This window comes from Dromaius novaehollandiae, chromosome 2, assembly GCF_036370855.1.
Source record: "Dromaius novaehollandiae isolate bDroNov1 chromosome 2, bDroNov1.hap1, whole genome shotgun sequence".
NCBI classification, from domain to species: domain Eukaryota; kingdom Metazoa; phylum Chordata; class Aves; order Casuariiformes; family Dromaiidae; genus Dromaius; species Dromaius novaehollandiae.
Genome location: NC_088099.1, coordinates 5,839,385 through 5,857,589, shown reverse-complemented (window position 1 = coordinate 5,857,589; position 18,205 = coordinate 5,839,385). Strand labels below are relative to the sequence as shown.

The 18,205-nt window shown below is 48.2% G+C and overlaps 1 protein-coding gene across 4 annotated transcripts in view; it reads right to left on the bottom strand.

Moving 5' to 3' along the window:
* Positions 1-2,038, bottom strand: part of VILL (villin like) — a 40,686-nt gene extending 38,648 nt beyond the window's left edge. For 2 of the 4 annotated variants that reach the window (XM_026096519.2, XM_026096512.2), the window contains exon 1: positions 1,486-2,038. The gene's annotated coding sequence lies outside the window, so the exon portion shown is untranslated. The remainder of the gene's footprint in view (positions 1-1,485) is intronic. The other 2 variants (XM_026096530.2, XM_026096534.2) reach the window with 1 other exon arrangement.
* Positions 2,039-18,205: the final 16,167 nt, after the last annotated feature.

The following is an 18,205-nucleotide window of genomic DNA, read 5'->3' as shown; positions in this document are numbered from 1 at the left end:
GGGACAGACTCCAGAATGGATCCATCCCCCCATGAAAGTGAGCCCGAAATTAGGAAGGTCGCAGAGGGTCTCCTCCACGCGTACGAGTCCCAGATCTCCCCGGCCCTCCAGAACAGATGGTAGCAACCTTAACGCCTAAAGTTCAATAAAACTTGCACAGCTCTGGGAAACGATCAGCAGGGACTGCGAGCATCTTCAGCACCCTTAGGCATTCAAGAGCAGGAATTTGTCGTCTCAGCCTAACCAGGAGCCCCAAGATCCCGGGAAGGCAGACGACCAGGGTGACAGCGTCTGCAGCCATGGCATGAAACCTTTGTTCCCAGCTGGGAGGCCCTGGCAACCGTTGCCACAAAGTCCTGCCTGGGAAATAACGTCATGAGACCTACATCGCCGCTGGTGGGAAGGGAGTCGGAGCAGGAAAAGGGCAGCTTGTTTGTGCAGGGAGGAGGAGGGGGAGGCTCACCTGGCTCGGCCAGAGCAACGTGGGGGAACAGCCAGCGCTTCCTTGCTCTGGACTGCGCTAGCCGGTGGGGTCCTTGCGTTTTGCAAGCGGGGAGCTCCCACCGCACAGTGCGCCGGAGCGGTAGGGTATTGTAAAACCCTGCTGAAGAGGAAGGCGGATGCCCTTCGACTGTCTAATCTCTACTTCGCAGGCTCTAATCGACCCATTTAGCTGCGGTGTGTAAAGAGTACCTGGATGATTCACCACCTAAGTACTATTCTTGTGGGGCCAGTTTGCTCCAACTGCTGTAACGTTTGTTTAGATCTGCAGCAGGGCAGCCTTGAATAAATGTGAACCTCCTACAGATGCTAATTCATATCGTCTCTCCTTTGTGTCAAATATTTATGTTCTTAATAGACACGCCTAAGAAAAATACTGGCAAGGAAGCCTCAAGCTTAACTCCATTACAACTCAATTTTCTCTTAGTGCAATTTGCATCTCAAATGAACAGGATGAGAAAACACCCTACACTTATGGAGCAAAACAGCCCAGTTCAGTCATTAGCAGATTTATCGATTAGATCTATCAATAAGAACTTCCAACGTCTCTTTTTCTTGCTGTCTGCGTGCATGACCACATTACAAAGGCATTCAAGCTTTAAGCAAATCCCCATGGCAGCAAAACATGAAACAAACCGGGTTAAAACCAAACGCCTTGCTTGTTGTGTGAAATCAAAGCTGTTCTCTGCAGAGAACTAAATGAAAAGCATGTGTCGTTGGAGCAGCATACGCTGATACATAGACTGGCCAGATTTTCAGAGACCTGAGATATCTGCTTATTCCAAACCCAAATGCAGTACCAGACATGGTGAAATCAAGATGGCCTCATTCTTTTCAGTAGGGAGATCCTGGTGATTTTTTTTTTTTAATTTAAACTTACTCTTTTTTTTTTTTTTTTTTAAATATCCCTCAGAGTAAAAGTAGTCATAAAACTATTCTGGCCTTTTTAAATAAAACTGAGAGGGTTGCAGTAAAGCTGCTTACCTTACCAGAAAGTGCGCAGTGTCCTCGCAGGTCTCTCCTCCCCTGCTAAACTCACAGCCTTCTCTCTCCTTTGGCGAGCTAGTTTCAAGGCACTTTTGTTTGCTGTTCTGCTACCTTGTCAGCTAGGGAACAGCAGCGTTCGGTAATTCAATCCTCTACTTAACTGCAGAGACACTCCTACTCGGAGATCACACCCATTCCCAGGCTCGCAGAGGGACAAAGAGGGAGCCAGTACCAGAGAGTTTCAACCAACTCACTCTTCGCATCCAGTATCCACCAGCTCTCTTCCTTCATGGAGCACTAATGAATAAGGGCTGCTTTAATTAGAAACCTGTTTGGTCTAGATTTAAAAGAGCAGGAGAGTTTTTTCCCCTTTTCTCCCTCTCTGTTGGACAAAGTGAGGCACAGCGACGTTCAGAGCTACATTAAAAGTTGGGCCCAGGAGTCCCAGCTCCAGTCCCTGACTTCAAAGGGGGAAGATCTAGCAGCCAGCTGCTGAAATGCAGCTTGTCTGAGGTGGGACAACCAGCTCCCGTGCTCCCTGTGACCCAGAGGTCAACGTCCCCGTGCCCGCGGACTGGAGCCCTCTGTGCAGCCTGGGAAACGTGGAGCAGCGGCGAGGATGGCTGGGAGGATTATTGGCTGAAACGGGCACATAGCAGAGTATTAGAGCATGCAATCGAGCTGCCCTCCCAGGAGAAAAATAATGATAAACCAGAAAATCCCAGCAAGGCTGGCAATGTTTGCTGTAGTCCCCTCCCACAGCAGAAAGCTCTCCTCTGTGCTGGGAAAGACTGTAGCTGGCAGTTCAGAAGTGGTGTTAAATAACTCACAAGGGGTCTGTGTGTCCCTGTCTGGTATAAGTGATAAACACCTTTGCAAAGCCAAATGTGATTAGAGGCCAAAATATCGTATCGCAGCAGGATGGTCAGGATGCTCAGCCAAGGAGGGGTTTCTAATTCTGGTTCTGCTCATTTCCTTCCCTCCAGCTCGGCCCATTCAGCTGCCAGCACACATGAACAGAAACGGGATGTTTATCTCCTTTGTAAGGTACTTGGAGATACATATGCAGATACATGCTGTGATATCATAGCTCCTCATTAAGAAAGGTCAAGCAGTATCTGCAAGGGTGAAATGCAGTTGCCCTCTCCAAAAGCTGCCCTGATGCCACTGACTGTGGGCTAACTGAAGACAAACCATGTCCTCTCAGTCCCAGCCACTCCTGCCTGACATCTGCACTGCACTGCTCGCATTGGTGGTGGGAACACCCTTCGCTGGAGAGGGGTTCAGGTACCGCTTCCTACTCCGCTGTCACCAGGCAGCTCATCCTTCGGGGGCCAAGGCACAGCTATGGTGGGACACAGCCTGCGGAGATGGACTGCTGGTTTACAGAAGGCATTTGCCCTGCCTGCAGGCCCCTTCTCTCAAGTCTCGTGCCACTGATTTCCTGTGTGCTTTCGGGCAGACTGCTCAGACCTAGATCTTCGGAGAAATTCAGAGACCAGCTTTCCACCGATTTCCCTGGGAAATGAGACTCTGAACATCAACAGTGCTCATCTATGAAACTAGCATACCAACTCTGCCCCAGCTTTTGGAGCAGAGGGAAATGGTCACCAGGCCATCTCACATGTAAGAATGAAGATCGTGTATGTGTCAGAGATACGTGGGGAGGGCAGAGTTTGGAAAGGACCTCTGGAGATCGTCTGGGTGGGCCCTGCTCAGAGCAGGGTCAGCTAGAGCAGGTTGTCAAGGACCACGTCAAATCAGGTTTTAAATGTCTCCGAGAATGGAGACTCCACAATCTCTCTCAAGTAGGAACTATCCAAGTTCTTGCTTTCCTTCCCATGAAGTTTTTCATGCCTTATTCTTAATTTTTCAAGCAACCCACAGCAACTGGAGTGGGCATGGGCTCCTTGGCTAAATCCCAGCCAGATATCAAAATGGGATTAAGCAAACACAGAGTTGCTGCAGATCTTAGGCCTTCTTGAGCCTGAGAGACTGGTAATGTGAGGAATTCCGAAAATACCTAGCGGCTGTTGTGCCACTATTCCCTACTCTTCTTCATTTTCACAGTGAAAAAGTAGCAATTAATCCTGGTGAGCTTTTAAAGAGACCAAGTCTGTAGAAACATCTGTAAAGCAGTTTAGAACAATCAGTGCCGAGGGAAAAAAAAGATCAATTTTTCACAAAACAGGGGCTCATTTAGTGCTGAGCTGTAGGCACCTTTGTTTTCTGCTAAAAAACATCATGCCATGCAGTTACAGAGCAGAAAACATTATTTCCAAGCAGTTTAACTCAGTACTGGTGGAAAACAGAATGGCCGGCTTTCGCAATTGAGACATGATCTGAGATGTTGCTGTTCAGGTCTTCATTTACAGCTATTTTTTCCGCACGCATGACATGATGCATTCATATTCTGCTCCTGGGCCTTGGCTTAGTATTCCCAGAGCTTACAGGCCTTGTAGTTTAAGAATTTTTTTGTGTGTACAGATGGCAGATGAAAGCCGGTTTCAGTGACCCAGTGCAACGGTAAGACATTGAAGACATTGTTAGAAGGAGGTACTGGGGTAAATCAGAAGTTACTGGAAGGAAGATTCTGCCAAAGTGCAAAATAAAGAGGCCCCCATCTGCCTCACTCTTGGCCATCCCATGTGCCTGTGGACAAGGTTAACATTGTGTTTGGGGAAACAGGCTCTGCCAAAGACCTGTTTGCAAAATGACACGTTGCAAAGGTATTTCCACTCTGTTTTCTGGTATGGAGCTCCCGGGGGAAGCGAGAAGGGCCAAACCCTGCAGGGTGAGATAACACAGCGGGGGCCTCGCACTTTGGAAAAGCAAGGGGAGGAAGCAGAATCATCAAAAATGTACAAGCTGCTCAAGAGACCAACACAAAGACCTGCCGCTGCTTGTGCGAGGTTAAATGCCCTGACTTGTAACTGCCAAAGGATTGCATGAATTTCTGAGAATGTTTCAGGAGAACTTTCCTTGATCCCAAAACAAATCATATGACATTTTACTATGTGTTCCTCATCAACCCTCTATAAGGCAGTTCTCTACTCTACAAAATCATCATAGCCAAATGAAAAATCTACATGGAGACTTTTATCAGCCTGCCAAAAGATCTGTACTTACAAAAAACTGGCGGTTTTTAACTTGCTGAAGTTACTCCCCCAGAAGTACATCTGGGCCAGCTGTGGCATCTAAGCATGAGCGAGCCAGTAGGGACTGACAGCCACGAGGGGCTGAGCACCAGTTGCAGGATTTGGGCCAGCTCTCTTCAAGGGGAGTTTTGCTGAGGGAGGCTCTTTGCTATGGGGAAAAGCAACCGTGGCTTTGCTCTCTGGCTTTGCCTAGGCCTGGGCCAGCTGAGGTCAGGGTTTGCATTGGAAACCGTTTCACAGGGGAGCACTCTGCAAGCACCACCTCACTGGGAGCACATTGCTGCGTCTGACGGGCAATTGTGTTCTGGTTAATGTTTAACTGCAGAAAATGGAAATGTCTCGAGACAGAGGAAGGTGCTCGAACACCTGCGTGAGCAGTGGTCCTGCGCCACAGATCTTGCGGTGCAAAGCTGTGCTGCGTGGGCTAGACCAAGCTGTCTTTAGCTGCCTGGAGTCGTCGCATCCCTCCTCCGGTCTGCTTGGGTCAATAGCCAATAGCTGTTAGCACACAGAGGCACCTTGGATCCACAGAAGAGCCGTTTTATCACAGGTCTTGGGTAGCGATCGCTGCTTTGCATGGAGCTGTGCAAACAGCAAATCTAGCTAAGCCAGGGCAGGACAGGCCAACGCCTCTCTGCCCAATTCTGCAGAAATGAATGGCCTTGGCAAGCCAAGGACACAAGGGTAAATGCTGATTTCAGGCTGGAATAGCTTTGATGAGAGATCTAGAGATCCGGTTTGCCGTCCCAGAGCCAACAGCTTGCAGCAGGTTAAGACAGGCGCAGTCTCCCTGGCAAGGGGGTTATAGCACTGAGGCAGAAGAAACCTGTACCTGTTGCTCCAGTTCATTGCTTGGCAGTCTTAGTGCAACCCTCATTTTAAGCTGACTAAGGTGGGCTGTGAGCTGGGGCTATGGGGCTCATATTTCCTCAGGCCTGTGTGTAAAAGTGCACCTTATAGTGCCACAGCATGATTCGCCAGGGCTTCTTGCTTCTCTGTATCCTAAAATATCTATATTCTTAAAGATGGGGGCACAATTGCAATCTCTACCCACTCTCAATTTTAATCATTCCATTTAAAAACAACACCAAAACTACCCCTTTTTGGAAGAGAGTATACCACACACAAATTCCCAAGTGTTTTCCAGCACATGAGTGATTCCTCCCTCCCCAGGATAGTTCTTGCAGCTATTGCTGAGGGCCCAGCTTCAAACCCTGTGTAGTGGGTGCCTGAGAAGATCCATTGCAGTGGTAAGGTACAGATAGCAAGACCAGTGGTGCCAGCCCTAAGAACATCAGGTTGGCAGACAAGGAAGACTGATGCATGGGCTATAAAATTGTAGCCCCAAAGGAGAAATACCTCAGTGAATATAACAGCACTGACGATACTGATAGGATGTAACAACAATGATGGAAATGGCCATACTATTCCAGACCTCCCTTAGTCTTTCTGCATGAGCTCCGGCTGATACTGCAGACTTCGTGGAGTGTTATGCTGCAGCATATTTAGTTTTCCAAAACTGTATTTGGGCGGATGCAGAAGGAAATCCTCAGGGAAGGACTTCTTCTGCTGGTGAGTGACTCCTGCCTTGAAGCAAAAGACCTTTCAGGAGGTTAATTTGCTACTCACCTGAGCGCAGAGGCAGCTCAGGAGACTCTAATCTCCGAGGAAGGCTGGCCATGCATGTGTGCACTGTGGGCGTGGGTTCCTCTGTGCCCCTCTCCGTTTGCTCACTCGCGCCGCGGCCAAGAATTAGCAGGTGCACTGAGAAAACCGGATACCAAGGTGGGACAGTGACGTGGCATGGGCAAACAACGACGCTGGCTTCCTTCCAAAGAGATAAAGAAAGAAAGGCTGTGGCAGAGGGGCCCCAGTTTGGATCCAGCCATGTTCAGACTGTTCTTTAACATGGGGAGATTCCCAGAAGCACCCAAGTCCAACAGACCCTTTGCTCCAGGTCACCATCAGATCCAGTGCCCAACGCCTGACACTGAAGCCAGAGCTTGGGTAGCTGATGCTCTACCAGCTGCGTTCTTGGGTTATTGGCTGACTGTCTGACAGGAAGTTTGTGCTAGAAAAGTTTCCATTTTCAGCTGCTTCGGAAAATGGGCCTGGTTTTCTAGAGCGCCAAGAAGCTTTAAGGAAGTAGTTGGTGTCAATGAAGATTCACCAGGAATGGGCCCATCAGGTAAAGAGAGAGAGTCTGACGGGGTGAACTTCCAGGCAGTGTGGTGGACTTCACGGACTCTAACCCTGGAGACCAAAACCTCCTACTGGGTGTCCTGTCACCACCCCGTCTTCAGCGCTGAGTCACAGTACAAAACAGATGTTTTCCCTAGGTAGAGAAGCACATCCACCTTGAAGAGGAAGACAAAGAGGAGAGGAAGACAAAAAACAGAGAAGAACAGTACAAACATCATTGCAAATGGGACAGTTTTGCAAATTGCTGTATAGATCGTTTAGGAGTTTCACAAAACCTCAGGGACTCTTTCTGAGCCCTAATGAAAACCTTATGAAACCCAGCAAATTCCAGCACGCTTTGGTCAGGGTCATCAAGCAGAGCCTTTGCAATTTACAGAGTCAGCTGAATCTAGCAGCAAGGATACATTTCATAGCAGAGGCTGAACAGCCAGGGAAGATTCAGCAGCAGAGTTGCTAGTTAATGGGTGTTCGAACCTGGCCAAGTTTAGCCGGCAGCAGGCCCTGCACGGCAGAGGAGTCGCTTGTCCCGTGGCGGTGACATCCCCTGAAGTCCGGGCCGCTTGGGACTGCCCTTCCTTGGGAATCGCACCACGCACGAGCAAGACAGAGGGTTAGTGAGTTGTTCTCATGTGTCATACGGGAAGTGGAGCAAAGGGAGATTATGCCATTTTGGCCAGAAGTACGGATGGATTCCACACAAGAACCAGAAAGTCGGCTCAGGTCCCCAGCAGTGAACCTACACCCTGCAGCCAGTGTGACCCAGGTTTGCCTCCTGCAGCATACAGACCAGTCCTTCGACACTCAGAGAAGCCAGCTGATCCCAATGGGTTTAATGAGAGTTAAATAATCTGGAGACCAGAAGGTCTAGCTACAGGACACACCAGCTTCAGTGGTGAAGACTGCTGGAGTCTCCACCCTTCCTACTACTATTTTTCTTTTCTTTAGCATTCAGACAGACCAGCAGTATTCACCCCTGTGGTTACTTGGTTGCTCATATTGGTACCTGAGTGCCCACAAAATGACTCCACCCTCTCTTTCAAGCTTAATTTTTAACCCCCGTCTTTTCAGTGACTTGGCTACATGTGTGACTGCACAAACTCAATCTCTGCAAAGGTGTGGGGGAAGGCAATGAAATCTTGGAGCCCTGATCTGCTGCCAATGCACATGAGGGCCCCCCATGAAATCAGAGCCATAGCCGCTGCCTGTCTTACTCGAAATTGTGGTGCCCAAGTGTGGAGATATCCATGTAGCCACATCGAATGGGAGCTCTGCCCTGAGAGAGGCAGTGAGGAGAGGCTTGGGGCTTGGCTCAGGGACTTTTGAGTCTGCTCCCCATGTCTTTCCTTGAAACAGGCCAAAAATTTCCGGTGGACACAGGTAGTCTGGTAGCTGAGCCGAGTTTATCAGCTCTTGTTGTTCAAATCCACCAAACGAAGCTAATGAATTTTAAATCTTCGGGGGTCCAAGGACAAATCATGCGAGCCACTGAGCCCTGGGACCAAGAGGCAGAGCCAAGACCGTGCCCACAGGTCTCTGCTTACAGAAGGCGGCCAAGGCCGGAGACCGGCCTGGCAGCGAGCTATTGTTCGCAGGAATGTGGCCCCGAATGTGCCAACCAGGAAAGAGCAAGAAAAATCAATCGCTGTAAATGCTGAGAAGTTGTCATCTAGTTAAATCTTGCCCCTCCCTGTTTTTCAGAGTCCCCAAACGGTAGAGAGCACCTTCAACTCCTGATGCACACACTTGCTTCATTACCCCCACGTTACATGCTAGTCACGTCGTGCTCCTGGAAGGGACTCAAATACTGCTGCAGCAAGCATGATGTGGGCACTGATATTCAAAACAGCTTCAATTCAGCTGATGAATGAAGATCAGTCACTTTGCTGGGCCCTGTACACACTTCTCTGTGCTGCCTGCAGCCTTCTTAGCGTTGCCTCCGTATACTTCTTGCAGAGCACCCCATGGATCTAAACAGGAGAGCAAGCGCAGGGTGGGCCGGAGCAGGTGGTGTCAACCAGGACCCACGGAGCTTGTCTGCATCTCTGAGAAAATGGAAAACGAGTCATGAAAACTGTTCAAAGGGAAATACAACTTGGTTTGTGTCATCATAGCTGCTTCAACAGCTGAAGAACTCATGCAGCCAGGTTTTAGGCAATGCCATAGTCTACAGTTAAGTTGCCTGTCAGAAAAGGACCTCAGGAAGTTAAAGCCAGAACTGAAACCCGGGTCTCCTGTGTCCCCCGTATTACCCACTGGGCCATACCTCACCACTGTGTTGCACTTGGACTCGCAAAGCTGGTCACAAGCTTGGGTGCCAAAGAGTGATGGTGTCCCTCAGCTTCCATCACACTCTGCATTAGAGGCCAGTGAGGAGCTGTGATACACTCCAAAACCCTCTCATTTTCAGGACAAATCTCCCCCTGAGGCTGATGCACCTAATTCCTTTTGAGAGTTTTTCAGATATTAGTCAGTACAAATATTGACACCGCCCGTTGTTCGCGGGTCACAGCGTTGACACTGGGCGAGGAGCTCACATGAGCTGAAAGCATTTTTCCAGGCAGTTCTGGTTACCGTGTTTAAACACTAAGCAACAGACTCGTGTTACGTCGGTAAGAGACTGCAGTCTTTCTACTACGAGGGAGAGGTCACATTTGGGGCATCTTTGTCCCACTTCCCAACAGAAAGAGGCCAGTTTAGTGTTTCTCCTTCCTATGTTTCCTGGCTTTTCTGAACAGCAGCCAGCAGCACTTGCATAAAGAGCCCATTCTGCAAATCACAATATTTTCTTAGCAGCTCTGGCAGAAATGGAAGGCCTCGGAAGTTGCAAAATTGCCTCTTTTAGACCTATGGCTTCACTTATTTGGATTATACATGTTGTCCAACAGAGCTCACGGCCAGCAGCTAACGGCACACGCTCTGATCTGTAGGTGTCTGTACAATACAACCAGCATTTCCATTTCTTAACAAAATTGCTCGGAGATGGAGGATAAAGAGATGCCAGGGAAATCACAGCGCATGTGAACGAGAGATCACATCAACACGCACACAGACGTTGGCTTCCTGGACATTTTTTGTGCAGGTGCTAGCTCTGGTTTTGCCTCACCAGGAGTCAGAAGCATCAACGCTTTCATGAATGGGGAGGAGGAAGACGATGCTATGGCTCGCCAGCACCCAAGTGCCGGAAGGGCAGGTCATTCCCACCTCCACCAGGAAGCTGCTCTTCGGCCCTCGGGGCAGGTCTGCTCTACCGACAGTGTGGGGAGGTTTTCTCTTCCCAGCAAGGACCTGAATGAGGCAGTGAACTGACTCCTCTTTACTTAAATGTACTGGAGCCAACTTTTCCAGGCCACATTTCTTCCACCACGGCGTACAGAAATCCAACTCCAGAGACAACCGCAAGCAATGCTTTCAGGGTTGCATTCCTGGGCTGCCAGATGAATCGTTTTCCAATCACGCAGGGGGAAAGTCCATCGCTAACACACAAAGGCCAGGAACCAGTGTCAGAAGGGGATTTAAACAGGATGGACTGGTTTCCAGCTTTCGGACCATGTCAGCGAAGCAGAGCAGTTAACACCCCACGACATCCGTGTTTGCAGCTCTCAGACAAACCAGTTGTGTCAGTCGCACTCTGCTTCCTCCGCGGGAGGTTGCGTGCAGCACAGTGCTTGCTGGTCAAATAACCTGACTTGCTAGAGAAAAAATGAGTTTCTTGCCATTTTAAAAGTATTGCAGTTTGTACATAGGAAATGCAGGAAGGGGAATAGCCCTCCAGAATTGCTTTTTTTGCCTCAATTAGTGACAAATTGATCAAGCCGAGGAAGCAAGCTCTCTCAGGAACATTTTCTACTTTACACAGAAATCGTTGATTTTTCAGTAAAAAGCCACACCCCGGCTCTCAGCCGTTCCAGCCAAACTCTGAAATGCTTCAAACCTCTGATGACGCAAATTTAAAGTTATTTCCTTATATTCCCCTTCTCCTCTCCTAAGCCAGGCTTCCCAGCTGGATTACATATCCCAAAGATGCCTCTAAAGCTGCTTCGCCGTGGTGCTTTGCACCTCACACTTTCTGGAAACCAAGCGGCAGCAGATTCACATTCTGCTCAGTTGTGCGGAGCAGGGAGCTTTCACAACATCTGCTTTTGATGATTGTTACTGGTCCGAATGCGTTCCTGCCTGTCCAAAAAAGATGGACAGGCATATATCTGCAACTGGGACAATAAACAGCATTAGATGTTTTTTTCCAGTAGAAATGCATAGTGTCCCGTGGCCCTGGAGACTCTGACATGGCCAAAGGAGAGAAGTATCACTTGCAGCACTGTGGTGTGGGCAGGGTGCCTGCATTTATCCCAGATATGATGTGCTTCCACTTAAACCAGGGAAATTTTAAGTACGGTTTATGCCTGGCCACATTCAGAGTCCAGGGAGATTTATACACTTCCAGATTATGACAGCTGCATTTGTTCTTCGGTATCTCCATTAAAGGAGACGTTGAATAAAGGATGCATGACCACTGAAGCAGGATACCTAGAGTAGTTATGAACGTACTCCAGGTATCCTGCTTCAGTGGTCAACACAACCTTACAGCTAGGACATAGCTATGTGTATTAGTGTCCTAATGTGTTGACAAAATCTTTCTTTTTGCTGAAAATGAAGCTGTTTTTTCTACTAGACATGACACAAATTTGACTGACATCCTGCTTAAAACAAAGTATTTATCCTGACAACTGACCTTCATTTTCCTCTCATCTAGAAGAAATTGTCTCTCTGTGCTACTTTCCTTTCATATGGGTCATGTTTTCCATGCCGTCACTTTTGTAGCACTGTCAGTCCAGTTTGTCAATATTTTTTGCCTTAGAGTGCATTGGCCAAAACTGAACACAAATCCAAGTGAAATTGCTCTGGCAATTATTTCCCAGATCTTACCCAACCTTCTTATTGAATATATTCCTAGAAGGAAACTTTTTTTTGGTGGTGGTGGTGGTGGCTTGCCTTTTTTGAACTTGTGGCTATTTTTCTTCAGAAGCATCACGCAAGTGATCCAGCTTTGCTTGCCATCCACTGCCCCTCCCAGCTTTTCTTCTGCAGTGTGGTTCCCTTCCAAACAGTCTCTGGATTTCTTTTCATATATTTGATCCACTTGTATTTTTTGTGCAGGTGAGACAAATGCAGTCTTTCCATTCGCATCTCTACTTTTAATCACCACTGGGAAATCTCACCTCTACTCTTGAAATACCTGAAAGCAAGACCAGCGAAGATGAGTCTGGCACATCTGCCGAATACTACTCCACCCTCTGATTTCTAGATACCAGCACTGCATAAAACCAGATGCTATACAGGGAAACGTATATGAAACTCCTCACAGCCCGTCCTTAGGGTCGTTATCAAACAAGGCAAAACACTCACCGGCTTCACGGTAATTTCATCGAGCCCAGCAGTTTCAAAATGTTGCTGGGTTAATTGGTCCCCATCAGCCCTCAGCCCTCGGTTGCAGGCATCCTCGACCTGTTTCATTTGGGCAGACCGGCCTGCGGCAGCTTGCTCACCTGCGGCTTCGGAGACCCCTCGCCTGGACTGTTTTTCTGGTTTGACAGTGAAAACATTGATCGATGAGACCACATCAATGGCCCCACCGGCAAAAATTCAACTGCGTAAGCAACTTCCCCGAAAGAACAACAGTATTTAAAATCCTGCCTCTATTTTATCTACCTCTAGCGAGATAACTCGATTCACTAAATGCAGTGGCCAAAACAGTCCAGGAGAGAGCTTTCCCTGTGGGAGACTGTTAAGAAATGGATACTTTGAAAGCCCCATAAAGCCCTCCCGGCTTAAAGAGGAGACGGCAGAACAGGGCAGTTTGGTTCCTTTCCACAGGGCTTCGGGCACGACCGAAGCAATTTCTGTCCAGATTTCCCGCTGAGCAGTGCCGTTTGGATGGGGATGGGGGAGCTGAAGGATGACCAAAGCCACGTTACCTGCCTCTGGACGTGCGATAACGGGAGACAGCAGAGGAAAAGGGAAACAGCATCGGGAGCAGGTAACAGCAGGGAAAACGCTGACCTCAAGAATACACGACTTGTGTCCATCGCCACCCAATGACTTGGGTCCTCCTGCAACGCGAGAGAATTGTCCGACAATCATTTTTTCTCAGCAAAAATCACCTGACTTCATTGTTCCTGATCTTGCGTGTTTTCCAGCTCAAACAGCAAGCTTGTAATTGAAATGCTTTGAAGTTGCTGCTTCTGCTTTAGATCTGAAGGCAAGTGTAGGTATCTGAAAGCTTGCGCTTCCCCTTCTCCTCCCACCTATATTAGCCTGCTAAAGACATTATCTCTTTCTACCATGCCATTAGCTGCTTTTAATTAGAGCCATCAGGATAACCTCTGAACAGATATTTAAGAAAACAGGACTATCTAGAGAACAGGTCTCCAGACTGTTAGAGAATAAAAGCAATTAGACTACAGTTGTTGCTCATTTAAGAGCAAAAGAAATAATCATAGAACTGTTTGAAACTTTCTGAAAATGCAATAAAGAAATCAGACATTCTCTGATTGTTCTACAATGGCCATAAAAACAGGAGAGGTGAATGGAAAATTCATAGGAATTGATAGGTTTGCAGTTTACTTTGCCAAAAGACTGGCATTAAGAAAAGCAACTCCAAACACTCTCAACCGGCTCTATTTGTCGTCATAGAAGCATTAAACACGTCGTCTCTAGAGCATTAAACGCACAGTTGGACCGACCCAGCACGGAAACCTTGCTCCGCCACACCTTCTCCTGGCACGGGCTTCTCCGCACACTTGATTTGTTCTTCCCAAGTGAAACCTCTGAATTCCCCGGGCTGGTTTCAGTTCGTTGTTTAATGTTATCTGCTGTGCTCAAGCCTCCCCCCGCCCAAGGGCTGCAGGCTTTGGTTCGGGTGCTTTTTGCTTTCGTGCAGACGGCCGTGAAAGAAGGAGATCCCTCAAGGTGGAACTCACCAGGAGCAAACACGGGGCCCTACCCCACCGAAACAGCCTGCGTGGTGCTCACCTCGCACTTGTTAATTCTCTCCTCGTGCAGGAGATGTGCTTCCCCAAGGCGAGCTTCACATAGCCATCGCTTTGCATCAAGGCGATCGTATATGCCACAGCCTCAGCAGCTACCCTGATTGCCAGCTCAGCTAAGAGGCCTTCTGCTGAAAATAACTCATCAAGAGCAGGTCCCCATCATGAGACAAGAGATGAGAGGTTTGTAAACGGTGGCACACGAGCCATCTTGAGGTGACACGCGGCATCTGGAGTCAATACCTGTGGGGAAGCAGAGAGAGGCGCTGGCTGACAATTTTCTGTCAGGATGTAGAGGATTTATTTTAATCAGTGAATCCAAGCTCTGTCACAGCTTGGGTGATATAGATTCATTAGATTCAAACCAAAGTTGATGAAAATGTAGGTTGTAGAGATATAAGGAAGATTAAGCTTTTAATAAACTACTTCCCTCATGACTTAAGCCCTTGAATTTTGCCAAGACAGAGGCCACTGAGCTGGACGTGATTTCTTTCATTCAGTCTGGTCCCACAGCAAAGCAAGCTTCACGCGGGCAGGAGAGGCATGACACGGAGCTTAAAGGGTAATGCTCTCCTCTGAAGGTGGAGAATGGTGGCCTAAGGCTGGAAGTGTCCTTTCCTCACCCATCCAGGTTTAGGTGGTTTGGAACACAAGCTTATATGGATTTTTCCCAATTCCCTGTAAATCAAGCATGCCTCAGCTTCTGCTGACAGAAAGACTGACAACCACCTACACAGAGGCCAAAGCTGTTTAAGTTTCTAACATGTGACTAGTTCGGTGGAGAAAAGAGAGAGCAAAAGAGCACTATCAGCCATTTGGCAGTTCTGCCTCAAAACTGAGTTTGGAAAATTGCAATCAGCTGTGAAACTGAAGCAGCTTTTCAGACTGCCTTATTAAAGCACAGGCCTGGGAGGCCAGTTGCTGGGAACTCAACTCTGGCAGCTAGTGACCCAACACTGGAAGCACTCGAGGGTGTTTCATCGCAAACAGCCTTTGCAGAGGGAGCGCCTGGGTGGAAAGCCCATAGACTCACGAGACACGGGAGGGGATAACGTCGTGGGTGAGCTGCAGAGCAGGGTATGAGAGACTCCGTTTCAACGTCCTAGCTCTGCCGCAGGTCGCCTACGCGGTCTGGGACATCCTCTCCTCTTCCCTGCGGCACCTCCACTTCCCCATCTGTAAAACGGGTAGTTGGCTTTCCTCCTAAGGGGCCCTCCATAGACAACTCCCCCTTTGAACACTGCATTTCTTATAAGGCTGTTGGGGACTATGAAGACGTGACCACCTTCTTCTGCTGTAAAGGCAGAGACACCTATAAGTCATTTTGATTTCTCACCACAGACCAGAGCAGGAGCTAACTGGTGTTTCACTTCCCTCTGAGCGAAGTTTCACTAAATTCTGAACTACTTCACTTGCTGGAGCCACTCTATACATTTATCGAGCCAATTGTCTTATCAGAGGAAGAACTGTCATTCCCTTTAATTATGGAGGTTCATAACGAACCAATTTCTGCTTTGCTAATACCACACAGTAGTTCTCAGGGGACAGCTGCTCTAAAACTGAAGAAGATATTAGAAAAGGGAACTTGCTATTATGACAAATCAGTCACTCTGCTTAAACATTTCCAACCCCCTCCAAAACCAAGCTGCAAATCCATTTTTGTAGCGACATCCCTAAAAATGTATGAGAAGGTGTAAAAATGGTGACTGTGCATTCCGGCCTGTCAGAAAGCACATCAACTGCGTTATTTTAAAAACATAAGACAGCATCAGAGCTGACAGCCTAGTTAAGAAGAACAAGTTAAAGAAGAACTTTGTTTTCTCTTTGGAGTTTAATTTAAAAAAATCTGGAAAAACTAGCAAAATTGGTTTCTGGTGCCACCTTACAGCTGGCTCACTCCGGCATGTGAAAAGTATTTATTCCCTCAACACCTGAAGCATGGATTTTCAGAAGGTACCACAGTGATACAGAATCAAATGAGACAAGGCTGCAACCTTCATAAAAGATACAAGAAATTTTTTTTTTCGATTTTTTTTTTCACTCTTCAGACAGTGATGTTTCAGACAATCAAATTATCTGAAAAGGTAAGAAAGGAAAATGCCTGGAAGCATCCAAGCAACTGAAACAATACAAGGAGAAATAGCATCTTGGAGAAACCAGGACCAAATTTAATGTTGAGTCATTAACTGGAACCTGGCCCTTTTCTGCTGCACATTATTCACTGTAAATGTTGGGAGACACATCTCCTGGAGTTTTGCTCATTTTAATTTAAATTCTGAACATTGGTTGGATTACATTAATTGAGTTTGACATTAATTCTGTGTGTCATGGGGAATAGGTATTTGCAGATAATCTAAGTTTTGGAGCAAAGAGAATTTTTTTATGTTGCTAATGGTCGTGCAGGCATTATCTGTATTATAGCAGCATCTCTGTATCGCCATCACCATCAGGGATCCACAGCGGTGGAGGCTGCACCTGGCAAAAATCAAAGTTGCCATCTGTGAAAGGCGCAAATTCAGTCCGGACCTGAATCCCAGCCTAGAATTAACTCTCAAGGCAGCCTCCCCCTCACCATGGAAATGCATGAAAACCTGTAGAGTTTAGAGCTGAATTTATGTGAATGACCTGCTTCTCTTCTTGCAAGAGCAGCTTACGTTAATAAACACAATTCAGGGCTAGAGCTGCCTCCTGTCAAAACACGCTGACAGCTGAGGAGAACGAAGGACCCTTCAGAGCGAAGGCAAGGGGTTTGTCTCACGGTGGACCGTGGTCCCCAGCGAAGCAAAACACCTGGTTTTTGGCCAGCACGCTTCTCCCATACGTGTCTCAAAACACCCGTTGGTGTCTCTCGGTTCCACTTTGCTTCATCAGTGAACCTCTTCTTCACTTCCAGTAAGGCTGTTTCTATAAATCAAACGGCAATACACGTAAAATGTAATATTCTTACCGAAAGAGCTTGGAACGCAAAACCCGGCTTCGCTCCCCAGAATTAACGAGGAACAGATCTGCAGGGAGTCTAATGGGACAAAGTGAGTGCAAAGTATCTGCGAAGACGTTTGCAGAGCCGGGGCAGCCCAGAGCGCGATTGCACGCGGCGCTGGATTTATCGCCTGCTGCAGAGTCCCACCTCCGCTCCCCTTCCCCGTCCCCTATCAGCCATCTAAACGCAGCCGTTCGGGAACACCCAGCTCTGATGACTCGAATTCATGACTTGAATTCATACTCGCCCGACTTCCCCCACTCTGGCGCCTGCGAGCGCTCCCTTGGCTGATGTTTCACCTTCGTTAAAAGCGAAGGGAAGAGAGAAAAGCCGGCCGGTGGCAGAGAAGGATGAACTTGCTGTTCCGCGTAGCGGCAGACACCGTTGCAATTTAAAGGCTGCTTTATTTCAGGATGGAGGGAATCCGGTTTCGACAGAAAAGATCAGCAGAGCCGTACTTCTGTATTAACTCAAAGTCAGATGCAAGGAGACATGCGTAATTCATGGTATTCCAGCAACTGGTGTTTTCCAGGCAAGATTGTGCGAAAAAGAAAAAAGAGAGAGAGTGCCCGGGCAGGGAAGTATCTTGATTCTTCTAAAACACGTCTCAAAAGAGTCAGGGGAAACAACCAGGTGAGAGCAAGCAAGGAAGCAGCTCGTCCAAGGTAACTTGGGGTGTCTGCAGCAGAGCTGGGGATGGTGCCCAGACCTGATGAATCCTGAACCCACCGCTTTTGACCCGAAGCCCTCCTGCTCGGAGGAGGACGGACCTAGCAGGGTGAGGGAGCGAAGCTCTGCAGGGGGTGAAAGAGGACGTGCACCAAGGAGCGTGCAACTGTAGAAGCAAGAACAGGACCTCAGGGACAGGTACCGTGAGCAGGATCGACGGCTTTAAAACCACCTTCTCACAGGAAACTAGAGATTTTCCAGCTTGTTAGGTGTTTAAAAATGAGATGATGTATTTGCAGGGACAAGCAAAAGGGTGTTGCCCCAGATCTCCATTCCCCTCCATGCTCGGACCATGGCTCGTTTGCACAGGGAGCCCAGATACGGCCTCCTTGGCAGCACCTACCTCACCCACCATCTGCACGAACCAGCTCAGCTGCCTCTCTCTGCGCCGAAATGCACATTTTACCGATTCCCTGCAAATCCGACAGCCCAAACAGCAGCAGGTCCGAGGCTGTGGGCACAGATGCAATATTTGGGCTCACTTTTGCAAGATATCTCCCCAGCCTCCTGGCCCTTGCTGCCCCAAAGCTTTGGGGGACGTCTTAGCCCCACGTGGCTGAGCCCCCAGGATCGGTGCATGCCAAGCGGTGGGGAAGCCAAAGAGG